Raw genomic sequence first — 14211 nt, forward strand, 5'->3', positions numbered from 1 at the left:
ATGCGATACCACACCTATAACTGGAGAACAAGGAGACATCCACCGATAGCATTTTTTCGATAATCAGTTGCCAACCACATTTCTCTATACAAAGATGCCAAAACTACGGAGCCCCAACTGAGTGAGCTGGCAACTCGAAAATCTTCGAGGTGATGCAACCACATACACTGAACGTGGTTGAAAGATTTATCGGGCATCAAGATCCCTCCTATGAGTTGTAATATGCAAGCCCAATCAATTATTTTAGACTCAATGATGAAAATTTGTAGCCAACCATGATAACGGTATTCGACCACCATTGAAATTAGGCTGGATTCCTCAAAGATACTTATCGCACAAGGAATGTCAATCACCATCTACCATACCAGAAATAACATCCCTATATACCGAAAGCCCCAAATGTTTGGAAACATCCTCCATCATAATAGTGCTCTCCCCACACAGAAGATTGAATGTGTGTGTCTCTAGTCTCCACCTCTCAATCAGTGCAAAACTAAGGTTAGATTCAAGGCTAATGCCCTTCATATTTTGCTATGTAACCGAATCCAGCCTAGGTTAAATACAGCCAGACACGACTCAGTATCTCTAACTTAGCGTTACGAATAAATAGATCTAATATACGATCATTCCCCTAATTAAATAAATATTATAAAAATTCAAATATAAATTTATACTAAAAAATGAATAAATAAAGCATTCAAAATAACTAAAATAACACAATTTAAAATTGTTACCGTATTGAAAAAATGACTCAAGATATGATTCTCGTCTAAACGCATCAACCCACCTTCCATTTTATAACTGTAAAAAGTAATAAAAAAATTAGTACAGTTAAATATAATAAAATAATTAACTATTAAATGATTATAATATAATAAAAAAATTAGCTTCTAAAAACGATAATAAAACCTACTTAAAGCTTGATAGAATGATTGATAAAAGGAAAAAAGAAGAGTATTTTTGGTGTGATTTAAGTGTTGTATGAGGGGGTATTTATAGGGGAGGGGACGGGCGGTTGGGTGGTATTTAAGGGTGGTAGATGAAATTTAATTGGAAGGCGCGTATCTTGATCCGCACCTTCCCCACGTGTCAGAATTCTCCACGAAGGCGCGCTTCATGATTCACGCCATTCCACCATGGCACCAGCTCGGGCAGAACCCCAAGAAGGCACGTCTCCTAAAACGCGTTTTATTATCACTCTGTCACAAATGGTGCTAGATCGGTAATATTTGAAGAAATTGTGTCTGACAAGTAATATTTTATTATTAGGATGATTTTTGGGTAAAAACGCCTGAAAGGCCACCCAATTGAATTAGATATAAAGCTTATTAGCTTCTCCCCTTGTATTAAAAAAAGAAAGGCCACCCAATTGACTAGATGATCCAGTATCGCTCTGAAACTCGATTACTGCACTTATGAGTAAGAGTGTGCATTATCGGATATCGGATATTATCCGATCCGAATTTTCGGATATCCGAAATTTCGGATCGGATATCCAAATATCCAAAACTGAATACGATTTTGACATTATATAATGGTCTAATAATATTTTAATAAAAAATAATGTTATTTATGTATACTGGCAAATTCTTCCTTCTGATTTGAACTTTTGATCTAATTAAATCTTGTATTTTGAGGACACTTGAAGCAACATCTGCATAAGTTTCCTTTAAAAGACAATACTGGCAAATTCTTCCTTCTGATTTGAACTTTTGATCCCCTGTAGTTTTGCTTTCTTGCTCATTTTTTGCATCATATAAATGTTAGAATACTGATGTATACGAGTATTATATATTCACAGAAGCTCTTGTAAACATATACAGTACAGTGCAATGGGTACCGATTAATGCATTTTTGTGTTATAGAAAGTAGGTCTCGAGCTTTACCATCTCAATCTTCGTTGTCTTCCTAGCGTACAAGCTTTACCAACGGTTAAGGTTCAAGCTGCCATCAGGTCCACGAGCATGACTGGTGGTTGGGAACTGTTGAAAACATTTTGATGTTTTAATATAACAAATTAAGTTAAATGAATTTTAAGATTTTACAAAAGATTTTCCAAGTATATTCGATATAATTATTCGAATATCAAAAATTACTCCAAGTCTTCCAAACATTTTAATACCGATTCCCCCCTGTGTAACAGTCGAAATATTTGAATTTTACACTGCAGGAACCGATTCCCTATGAGGGGTACCGATTCCCCCCACGCTCCAAGCAGTTTTATTAATTATTTTCACACTTAAACGGCTCTATTGACTCCACTAATCATCCCCAATGTTCATAATTGAAGGAGTATTTAAACAAGCTTAGAAGCCATTGATCAACAATAAGAAACAACAATCAACAAGAATCAAGAGAGAATCAAAGAGAAAGCATCAAACCTCAAGTTTGAGCACTTTCAAGCCTATTTCATTCAATATTCATTTTTGCTTTCAAGAACACTCATTATGCTTAATTGTATTATTCTTTAGTGTTATTTCTTTGTTCTAGAATTGTGCAAACACATTTGCCTTGTGAGGTTTTTCATTAAGTTTTCAAATTTGTAATCTTTCTCTTTGAGAAAGAGTGTTCTCAAGAATTGGGGTATATTCTTGAGGGAGTTGTAAGGTTATCTCTTTGGCCTCAAAAGAAAGAACAAATTAGTGAATTTATTGGAAAATCCTTAGTGTGGATAGCTAAGGTAGTGGACGTAGACTTTGTTTGAGAAAGTCGAACCACCACTACATCAAAAGTATTCTGTAGCGGCGTTTTTAGCGGCATTTGGAGAGTAAACGCCAAAAGATATTGAAATATAGCGGCGTTTATAATCCAAACGCCGCCAAATGATAATATAGCGGCGTTTCTTCAAAAAATGCCACAATAGAGTAGTAATTTAGCGGCGGTTTTGGAACAAACGCCGGTATAGAATTATTTATTGTGCCGTTTTATCAACAAACGCCGTAAAAGAGTAGTCATTTAGCGACGTTTTTGTACAAACGCCGCTATTGAGTATTAATGGTACGGCATTTTTTGATAAACGCCGCAATATTATTGTATCCAGTGGCGTTTTATGTATAAACGCTGCAATATTATTGAGCCCTAAATCACCTCCGACTTCGAGGCCTGGTAGAAGCAGCAAACAGAGTCCGTTTCTCTCCCTTTCTTTCCCGCTTCCTTTGATTTAGGTTTCTCGCCTTTTGCCTCATGCTCTAGTTCTGTTCTCTCTTCTCAACATGAAGCTCGTCAGGTCAGTTTCCCTTTCCCTCTTTAATCTCAACTCTTGATTAGCGAAATTTATCTTCCCTTCGTGTGTAACAATTACGTGTAAAAAATTAAAAACAACTTGTTGGATCTCTTTAAAATGTCTTCGGTTTGAAAAACAATGTGCAGGTTTTTTGATGAAGTTGAACAATGAAACGGTGTCGATTGAGCTCAAGAACGGCACCGTCGTTCACGGCACCATCACAGGTTCCTTTATTTTCGTTCTTGTCTCTCTTTTTTCGCTTCGTTAGGGTTTAATGCTCTGTACCCAATTATAATCGTAGTTCCCACCTGAATTGTGTATTCAGCCGCTAGCATTTTTGTTGCATTACTATCTTTAAAAACTGAATAGATTTAGTTGTTCACGTGTTATTCCCCCACCCCCTGATCTAGAGGGTTTACAATTGGTAGTACCTAAAAACTGAATGGGTTACTCATAATGGATGAAATTGGGTCAATCAATCGCAGATTTTCTTTATGCAGTTAGCTGATTATTATATGCACAATTTTTCTTCCACCTTCTTGTTATTTGAGGACTTTGTGTAGTTTCATTTTGGCACTTGTATATTTTCTTTTAGTTCTTATTTTCTACTCTATGTCTTGCCTGATTAGTTGAAGAGTCAAGTGACACCAGCGAATTCTTCTTGTCTATCTAGACCATGTCTATTGGTACCACATGGCAGTATCTAATTCTTGCTTTTCTCAAACAAATGCATTTTGGCTAGATTCTTCTTGTCTATCTAAACCATGTCTATTGGTACATATCATATTAGGAATACATATTTTTCTTTTACGTCAACAGATCACTTTAGTTACTGTTCAATGTTATGACACAAACTTTGAACCCATTCTACTTCTGGATGCAATGATTTTCTTTGACATAACTGATCATGGTTTAGGACATTTTAAGCTATATGATGATTTCTATAGATGGAGAAATGATGTGATGATATCTCCCGGATGAAAAAATTAATTTCTAAGACCATTATACTATGATACAATCGGGCAATATTTTTTTAATCAGGCAAAGATTAAACTATGATGCAAAATCACGTAGACATGCTACTGAAATATTAACTTGGTAGGGAATTGAATTATCTATTTAGATGATTATCATAAGGTAAAAAGAATCTACAGAGCATCCAATGATGTGGAAACATAATCTTTTTTTTTTGATCAACCATGTTTCAGCATCTCATTACATAAAGCTAGACTTTGTGGATTCAATTTGTCTTTAAATAGTCGATAGCATCATCTCCAAATGCCTACTGTTATAGATAAAATTAAACGCAAAATAACTGATCTGAGTGACTTGTCAAATCGTGTCATAAGTAGAACTAAGGGATTGGTCCATTCACTTGGGCCTGATTGTTGGACCCTGTCTTAGGAGAGTGATGTCAAAACAATGAATCATAGACGAGACCGAATGAGATTTGGTATATTTGTGCTACAGTTCGTAACTCTACTTCTGAAACCATTTTGTCTCAATGCGTTTCATTTTTTTAATATAGTTAAGAATATATTGTTAATTTTTAACCCAAACTTGGAATTTAAAAAAAAAACAAATTATTAATACCTAAAATTTTATTTTAAATAAAAAACAGTTGAATTGAAAACTTGTTAAAATGAATAATACCTCACCTTTATTTCACAAGAGTTAAATTTACAATTCATACGTATTTATACATTTGTTAGAAATATTATGGCTTTCGCTTGTAAGATACATTTGTTTAATTTATTAAGAATCTTATAATATTTGTTTAGTAATCATGTTTATCATGTACGATTACTGCATGTTTATAATTGAAGAGGAGGTGTGAAACAAATGAAGAGCCAGAAGAAATGTCCAGTTAACTCTTAATCAATGATCCATCTTTGGTTCTGTTAACGACATGGTTAGTGACACAAGACGAGGGTCTTCTAAAATTTGCATGAACTATGTTAGAACCATCTTTTCTGTCCTTAACGATCCCTAAATGGTTCTGTTTTTGTTTCAAATACATGTCTACTGTGTTGTACACAATAAATGGCTCTTAATTCATTTCACTTCACTTGTGAAGACGTGTATTCGTGCTCACCACTTTGGTTTAGGTTCTTTAAATCATTTAACGTATTAGCCTCCTTTTCCCTTATGATGATATGTAATCGTGGTTTATTTGCTACAGTACACTTGCTTTGCCTGCATGGTTGTCAGAATTTGCAAAAAAAAGTTACATAAATCACTGTTGCTGTTGGAGTTTGATCGAGTTGCACAGGTATTAGTGACATGCATATATTATTCTGGTTCATCGAAATAGCATCATAATAAACATTTTCCAGGTTTTTCCATGATACTCATTAAGTAAAGTATATTTACGTTGCTTTAAGATTGTCAAGTCAAATGTATTAAATTATTCTTGGTGTCGCATAGTTGACTAAGACTTAAGTGGATTGTCCTTGGAATTCTAACTTCTAACAATCATAATTAATCATAGAGATATAGTATGCATTCACTGAGAAATTGTTGACTACGACTTAAGTCGGTTGTCCTTTTGTGTTATTCTTTTTCTTTATTTCTTCAACCCTTCGCTAATGGGTTAATTGGGTTTATATTTCGTTCTAAGTTCTTAATGCCTCTCTCGGTAACAATGAAACATGAGTCTATTTAGATGTAAATGCTACATTTGATGAAACATGTGTAAGTATTTAGTTCTATAGTATGCAGTTGTATATAATTCTTGTTATAATTTTTATAAATTAACTGATACATTTGCACCCATACAATTTTATCAATTTAAAAGTTGTATAATTTACGAGTGATTAGTTTTATACTATGCAAATATTATTATGCACTAAATATGATAATTTAATGCTTCTGTTTAGGTTCTAATTTTATCTATATTATTAGCAATTAACATTTGAAATTGAAACTCCAGAAATACGAAATGGATAAGAGTTGGATGGATTTCTCAAGGGTAAGCGTCGAATATCGAAATGGAGTCGAAAACTTTCTAAATTTAGCTTTTCTGAATGCAAACCAAGAAAATATGATTCTTTGCCCTTGTAAGAATTGTGTGAACATTAATTGGCACATTCGTGAAGTTGTGTACGAGCATCTAGTTATTTTTGGATTTGTTCGGGGGTATAGAAAATGGATCTTTCATGGAGAGATTGTATCAGATAGATCTGCTTCCACGAGTTACTCGACTTATCGTGCTCCTTCTCCCCATCCAACTTTTAGAGAAGATGACATGGAAGGGATGTTACGAGATGCATTAATATGCACAATCATCAGTCGTATGATACAGAAAATTATTGTCAGGATGATGTTAATGATTTCATTTAGATTAGAAGAAGTGGATGTGATGAAGAGCCAAATGGAGAAGCGGCAAAGTTTTACAAGTTGCTGAATGAAATGAATGAACAACTTTATGAGGGATCAAAGTTTTCAAAGCTTTCTTTCTGCATTCGTCTTTTCCACTTAAAATGCCTAGGAGGGTGGACTGGTAACTCCTTTACGCAATTGTTGGAGTTACTAGGATAAGTGTTTCCTTTTGCAAAAATCTCTCAATCATGCAAAGATATGAAGAAAATGATCAGAGATTTGGGTATTGGATATGGCAAAATTCATAGTTGTCCGAATGATTGTATGTTATATTGGGGTGATCGAAAAAATCAGGAGTCTTGTCATGTATACGGAAAATCTCGATGGATGATTAGAGAGGCACAAATATTACTGAGGATGAAGCTCAAGCACGATCAAGAAAGAAATCGATCAAGATTCTGCGATATTTTCCTCTTATACCTAGGCTACAAAGATTGTTTATGTCCTCCAAGATTGCTGAGTCTATGAGGTGGCATCATGATGGCAGAACCGATGATGGATTATTACGGCATCCTGCAGATTCTTTAGCTTGGAAGTCATTTGACAACAAGTATCCAAGTTTTGCGAGAGATCCTCGAAATGTCAGACTCGGTCTTGCAACTGATGGGTTTAATCCATTCAAACTCATGAGTACTTCGTATAGTACTTGTCCTGTTGTACTTGTTCCATACAATTTGCCTCCCTGGATTTGCATGAAACAATCATATTTCATCTTATCCATGATAATCCCCGGCGAGAAAGGCCCCGGAAAGGATATTGATATTTACATGCAGCCGGTAATTGCAGAGTTGACACAGTTATGGGAAGGGGTCGAAACGTACGATGTGTTGACGAAGGAGAACTTTAATTTACGCGCTACTTATGGACAATTAATGATTTTCCTGCGTATGCAAATTTATCTGGTTGGAGTACCAAAGGTTGTTATGCTTGTCCTTGTTGTGCTGCACAAACATGTTTGAAGTGGTTGGTTAATGGAAAAAAGTTTCTCTTATATGGGACATCGTTGGTGGTTACCTGGTGGTTACCTGATAATCATAGATTTAGATTTCAAAAGAATATGTTTGATGGTGATGAAGAGTTTCGAAATGCTCCTGACTAAACAACCGGCTCTGAAATATTCAGAATGTTGAAAAATATCAATTTTACTTATGGAAAGATGAATCAACCAACTAGTACACGATCAAAGAAAAAGGCAAAACAGGTCAATGAAGAGCTTGAAGTTAACGAACAAACTGATGATGAGTCTGATGAAGAGGATGATCCAAATGAGGTAGACTTGTGGAAAAAGAGGAGTATATTCTTCGAGTTGCCTTATTGGAAAAAGCAGATTTTGAGACATAATCTTGATGTAATGCATATTGAGAAGAATGTTTGTGAGAATATTATCGGGACCATTCTGAATGATGGCAGAAAATCTAAAGATAATCTTAAGAGTCGACTTGACTTAGTGGACATGGGAATTCGACATGATCTTCATCCGCAATTACGTCCGAATGGAAGAAATTTCTTGCCGCCTTCTATTTTTTCTCTTTCGAAGAAAGAAAAGAATGTTTTGCACGGTGTTGAAGGATATAAAGGTCCCAGATGGGTATGCATCAAACATTTCTCGATGTGTTAGTGTTAAAGATCGAAGACTTTATGGTTTAAAGTCTCATGATTATCACATATTAATGCAAGATTTACTACCAGTAGCTGTTCGCGGTTGCATGTCGAGTAAGGTGACGTCTTGTATCATTGAACTTTCTAATATAATGAAAGCCATATGTGGGAAAGTTCTAATGGTTGAAGAACTTGATAAACTACAAGATCGAGTTGCCTTGACTTTATGCAACTTGGAGAAGATATTTCCGCCTTCATTCTTCACAATTATGGTGCATCTGTTAATTCATCTTCCTCACGAAGCAAGAGTTGGTGGTCCCATTTTCTATCGATGGATGTACCCTATAGAGAGGTGTTAATTGAATTACACGTTTCAAATTACTACTGATTATACATTTGAATAAAATGTATTTACGTAGTATGTTGTTTTCTGTATAGGTTCTTGGGCAAGTTGAAGTCTTATTGTCGTAATAAGCGTTATCCGGAAGGATCAATTGCTGAAGGGTATTTGGCAGAGGAATGTATGACATTTTGCTCTAGATATTTGGAACATGTTGAAACAAGATGGAATAGACCAAATCGAAATGATGAGTTAGGTACTGATGACTTAACTCAACATTATTTGTTTGGAAGTTATGGTCAACCATTAGGGAAAGTTGAAATTGCACATTTAGTTGACACGTCTTGGGTACAAGCACACCGATATGTTCTTTTTCATCATGATTCAATAGATCACTTTCGCACGTAAGTCTTTCGGACCCAATCCTAATAAAATCTCTTTATCTTTTATATTTATCAATTTTTATCGACATAATATTCTTTATAGTGAGTTTAAAGAAGTATTGAGATCTCGAGCACGCTCCCGAAGATTAAATCAGCGAGAGCTATAAGTTGTTCACAGAAACTTTTCATGAATGGTTAGGCCAGACGGTAAGCAACTAAATCTTGAACACTTATAAAATAATATGTCTTGCTTTTTATATCGACATCAATGCAAATTATTCACCATTCATGTGTAATAGGTTTGGAGTGGGAGAGAAGTTAGTGAAGAAGTTAAATGGCTTTCTCAAGGTCCGAATAGAATAGTTAAAAGATATAATGCCTTCCTCATTAATGGGTTCAGGTTTCACACGAAATCTCGTGAAAGATTAAGGAGGACACAAAATTGTGGAGTCGTAGTTACCTCATCAACTACAAGTTATGCTACTGTAAGGGACAATAATTCGCAGGATGGAGTGGTCGATTATTATGGAAATCTTACGGACATTATTGAGTTAGATTATTATGGAAAACGAAAGGTTGTGTTGTTTCGTGTGACTGGGTTGATGTAAACAGATGTATAAAAGAATAAATTTGGGTTTTTAATGGTGAATTTCTCTCGATTAATTCACACGGTCAACGTTTGATGGATGAACCATATGTATTTTCCTCTCAAGTGAAACAAGTATTTATTGTCACGATCCAATGGATGACGGTTGGTATGTTGTGCTTCGAAATACTCCCAGAGACTTGATAGACATCGAGGATGGAAGTAGAGATGACATTGAAACAAGATCAGAGTGTTTACCTCTACTACCACAAAACTTAGATGAAACTATCAGTAATACAACACAATTTCAATGGGTTCGAGAGGACGTTGATGAAGATATTTATGACAACTGACATTACATAAGACTGTTGTACGATTTTATATCTTCATTTATTTATTTATAATGTTATAACCCTTAACATGTTGTCTTTCAATGTATTCATTAATTAAATCGTTTTTTATTACTCATGTTTGTTTATTACAGATATAATGCCGAGGAAAAATATCTGATTTGCGGTTGTTCGAGCTTCTGAAGACCATGAAGAAAGAATAACGAGGAAACGAATGCACCTGAGTCTTCCGAAGTTCCTGAAACTGTGAAGAAGTAGAAATTCAAGGTAATCTTCGAAACTTTATTTACTACTTTGTTCATTTTCAAAACTGACATTTAATAATTTCTTATATAGTTGAAAATGATGGAACGCGCAAGACTCGAGGACGTACAACTTTAAAGGAATTATAACAACTTCCTCCTGAGCATCGTGTCAAAGTTTCAAGAAACGATGCCGGTCAACCTATTGGCCCATAATCACGTCTTCTAGCAGGTTACTTAGGCATAGTTGGACGTAATGTGAATATGTTACCGATCAATTATGAGTCATGGCGCAAAATGCCTAATAGTAACAAAAATCAAGCGTTGGATTTTGTTAAGGTAATAATGTCATTGTAATAGATACTCTATATAAATTCAATACTAATTTATACTTACGGTGCACACTTATTTGTTGTATAGGAGAAATTTGTTTTAGAGGTCTCTGACGATTATGTGAAGCAAGCGTTAGGGAAGAGATGGAGGGACCACAAGAGCTCCTTAAAGAAGAAATACTTCAAGAATGATCTCAGCCTTGAAGAGAAGTTGCAAAAAGTCCCACCAGGAATGCTCAGGTACCAATGGGAAGATGCAGTCAGATTTTGGAGTTCTCAAAAAGGACAGGTATGATGTATTTTTCATAAATACTTGTAACAAAATTTAAATCATCATTATAAGTGGTTGTTTGACATTGTAGGACCGAGAGCATGTTGGTGTTTCTAGTAGGCAACAACAAAAGTTTACGCACACAGCTGGATCGAAGAGCTTTGCTAGTATAGCTCATGAGGAGGTATTATAGATTATTGAAATAGTTTTTTTGTATTCCATGTACATACTAACTCATAGTAATTACATTATGGTACATTGTAGGAAAATGCATCCGGTTCTAAAGTTGGTCGAATCCAACTCTTCGACATGACACATACGAAGAAGGATGGCACTCCTATGACTGCTGACGTTGCAGAAATTATGGTACGTTTATTGGGTAGATGTTTTAAATTTACCAGACTTTATTTATATTTGTACCATGACATTTTTTATTTTAATTAATTATTCACTTTATTATTAGGAAAAATTGAGGTAGAAAAGGGCAGAGTATCATGCTACTGCTTCGAGTCAAGGTATTGTTAATGATGATGACATTGAAAATCAAGTTATTAATGACGTTTTGGGTCCTGAAAGATATGGTCGGGTGCGCTGTCAAGGATCATTCGTTACTCCCACCAAACATTTTGGATCCAGTTCATCACAGTACACGTCATCACAGTCTCGATCTTCCCAATTAGAAGTTGGTCGTTTAAAAGAAAAGTTGGCTGAGATGGATCAATAAATGGCTAACTTGAAAGTGGAAAATAAAGCAAGGGAAGCAGAGAGAGCAGCAGCGGAAGCAGCTAGAGCAGTAGCGGAAGCAGAGAAAGAAGCAGTGGCAGCACAGATAGAGGCAGCGACAGCACAGAGAGAAGCAGTGGCAGCACAGAGAGAAGTAATATATCAGCAGAGATGTGAAGAATTTGAAAAACGACTCAATGATATGATGCTGATGATACAAAAAATACAACCTCAGAATCCACCATCGTAGCCTCAATTATGTTATGAGCATTATGTTAATGTTACTAAATCGTGTTTAACTTAACTTATATTACGTTAATGAAAACTTTTATTTATTATATTGGATTTGATGTTATTGCTGTTTTGTTTGTTGGATAATGGAACAGGTTGAAAAAATAGATTTGGGGTATTAAGCATAATTTTTAGAACTTTTAAATTCTGTGTTATTTAGCGACGTTTATAACAAAAAACGCTGCAATATACCATACATTTAGCGGCGTTTTTGATAAAAACGCCGCTAAATCTCAATACATATTGCGGCGTTTGTAGGAAAAACGTCAGTAAAAATCAACATCTATTGCGGCGTTTGTGAAGAAAACGCCGCTAAACATCAACTCCTATTGCGGCGTTTGTTTGCCAAATGCCGTTAAATATCAACACCTATTGCGGCGTTTTTCTGCCAAACGCCGCTAAATATCAATACCTTTTGCGGCATTTGTTGAACAAACGCCGTTATATGTTGTCACCTATTGCGGCGTTTTTTGTTGAAAAACGTCGCAAACTTTAGCGGAGCTATTTTTAGCAACGCTTTTAACGGCGTTTGTCTTTACGCCCCTATAAGTAAAAAAAATGCCGCAACAAGCCACTTTTGCTGTAGTGCACTCTAAATCGTTGTGCAATTACTTTCAATTTCCTGCAAAAGCTTCCACCAAATTTTTAATTGCCAATTCACCCCCCTCTTGGCCAATTTCATCGATCGATTAACTCAACAATTGGCATCATAGCTTGACTCATTTGAAGGTTTAATCACCTCTTGAGTAGATCAGGAAAGAGTTACATCGATAATCAAGTCATCAATGGCCTCCACTTCAAACTCCGACTGCGATCTTGATTCATTGCCCATTAACAAGCCTCCTTTCTTCAATGGAGCTAATTATGCTTATTGGAAGAATAGGATGATGTATTTCATTCAAGCAAGTGACATGAGAGCATGGAATATTATAGAAGACGGATACATCAAACCTTCCACTCATCCAAGATTGTAGAGTGAAGGAGAAACAAGAATGTTCCAGCTCAACCCCAAAGCCATCCATATTATCTTTTGTGCTCTTGGACCGAATGAATACGAGAGAGTTTCATCTTGTACAACCGCCAAGGAGATATGGGACAAACTACAAGTCACTCATGAAGGCACTGACGAGGTAAAAGAATCTAAAATTAGTCTCCTAACTCATAGCTATGAAAATTTCAGGATGAAACTGGATGAAGACATCAAAGCTATGACGGATAGATTTTCCACGACTTTCAATGGTCTCAAATCATATGGAGAGATCATTCCAAATGAAAATCTTGTGAGGAAGTTGGTTTACTTACTTCCAAAATCGTGGCAATCAAAGAAGACGACAATCATCGAGGCTAAGAACTTAAAGTCCATAACTCTTGAAGAACTAATCAGTTCACTCCTCACTTATGAAATAATGCTTTAAAATGAGGTAGACCTTAATAAGATTGATGAGACACCAAAGGAGAATGAGAAGAAGAAGAACGTTAGGAGTTTCTCTCAAATCCATAAAAGATGAGAGTGATTCAGATGAATATGACGATGACGAGAAAATGGCATTATTTGCCAAACGGTTCAGAAAATTAATGAGGCCCAACCGAGGAAGAAAATTCAAACGAAATGAAGGCTTCAAAACTGAACCAAAGGAGAAGGACCCGATCATTTGCTACAAATGCAAAAAGTCGGGCATGTCAAATACGATTGCCCTCAATTGAAGAAAAAGTATCAATCCAAGAAGAAGCACAAGGCTCATGTGGCTACATGGAGCGATGAAGAAGGCTCCGATGAAGAGGAACAAGAAGTAGCAAACTTGTGTTTGGTGGCATTCGGGGAAGATTCTAAGGTAACCTCTAACTCATTTGATTCAGATGAATTATCTTATGATGAGTTATTAGAGGATTATAATGGGTTGGCTTCGGATTATAAGACTTTATTTTCAAAATACAAAAATGATATTTCAAAATTAAATAGTGAAAATAGTCTTATGTCCAAAACCAACAATGATCTTGAAAGTAAAATAAAAAATTTGCAAATCAAACTAGAATAGTTTGAAAAGAAAACTTTTGATTTGCAAAATTTACTTTCAAAGGTTAATGATGATCATCAAAAGAAAATCGATGATCTTAAAACTTCTTTTGATAAAGTTGGAACAAAAAGTTTTGAAAATGGATAAAATTCAAAATCCAACTTTTTAGAAAAAGTTTTAAAAACTACAATCATAGAGGTCCCCAAAGAACCTCTAATGGAAAAAATCGTTAGAAGTATATGGTTCCTAAGAACTCATTACATCTCTAAGATAAGGATATCCTATACAAATGGATACCTAAGGGGACTAGGATTTTGGAAACTAATGAATATGGACCCAAAAGAATTTGGGTACCAAAAATTAAAATTTAATCTATGTTTATAGGAAAAGGAGCATTGCTACAAGCACGAGAAATAATTCAAACTCATGGTACCTTGATAGTGATGCTTAAGACACATGACCGAGACAAAGCCGG

Source organism: Hibiscus syriacus, unplaced genomic scaffold (genome assembly GCF_006381635.1).
Source record: "Hibiscus syriacus cultivar Baekdansim isolate YM2019G1 unplaced genomic scaffold, ASM638163v2 tig00112488_pilon, whole genome shotgun sequence".
NCBI classification, from domain to species: domain Eukaryota; kingdom Viridiplantae; phylum Streptophyta; class Magnoliopsida; order Malvales; family Malvaceae; genus Hibiscus; species Hibiscus syriacus.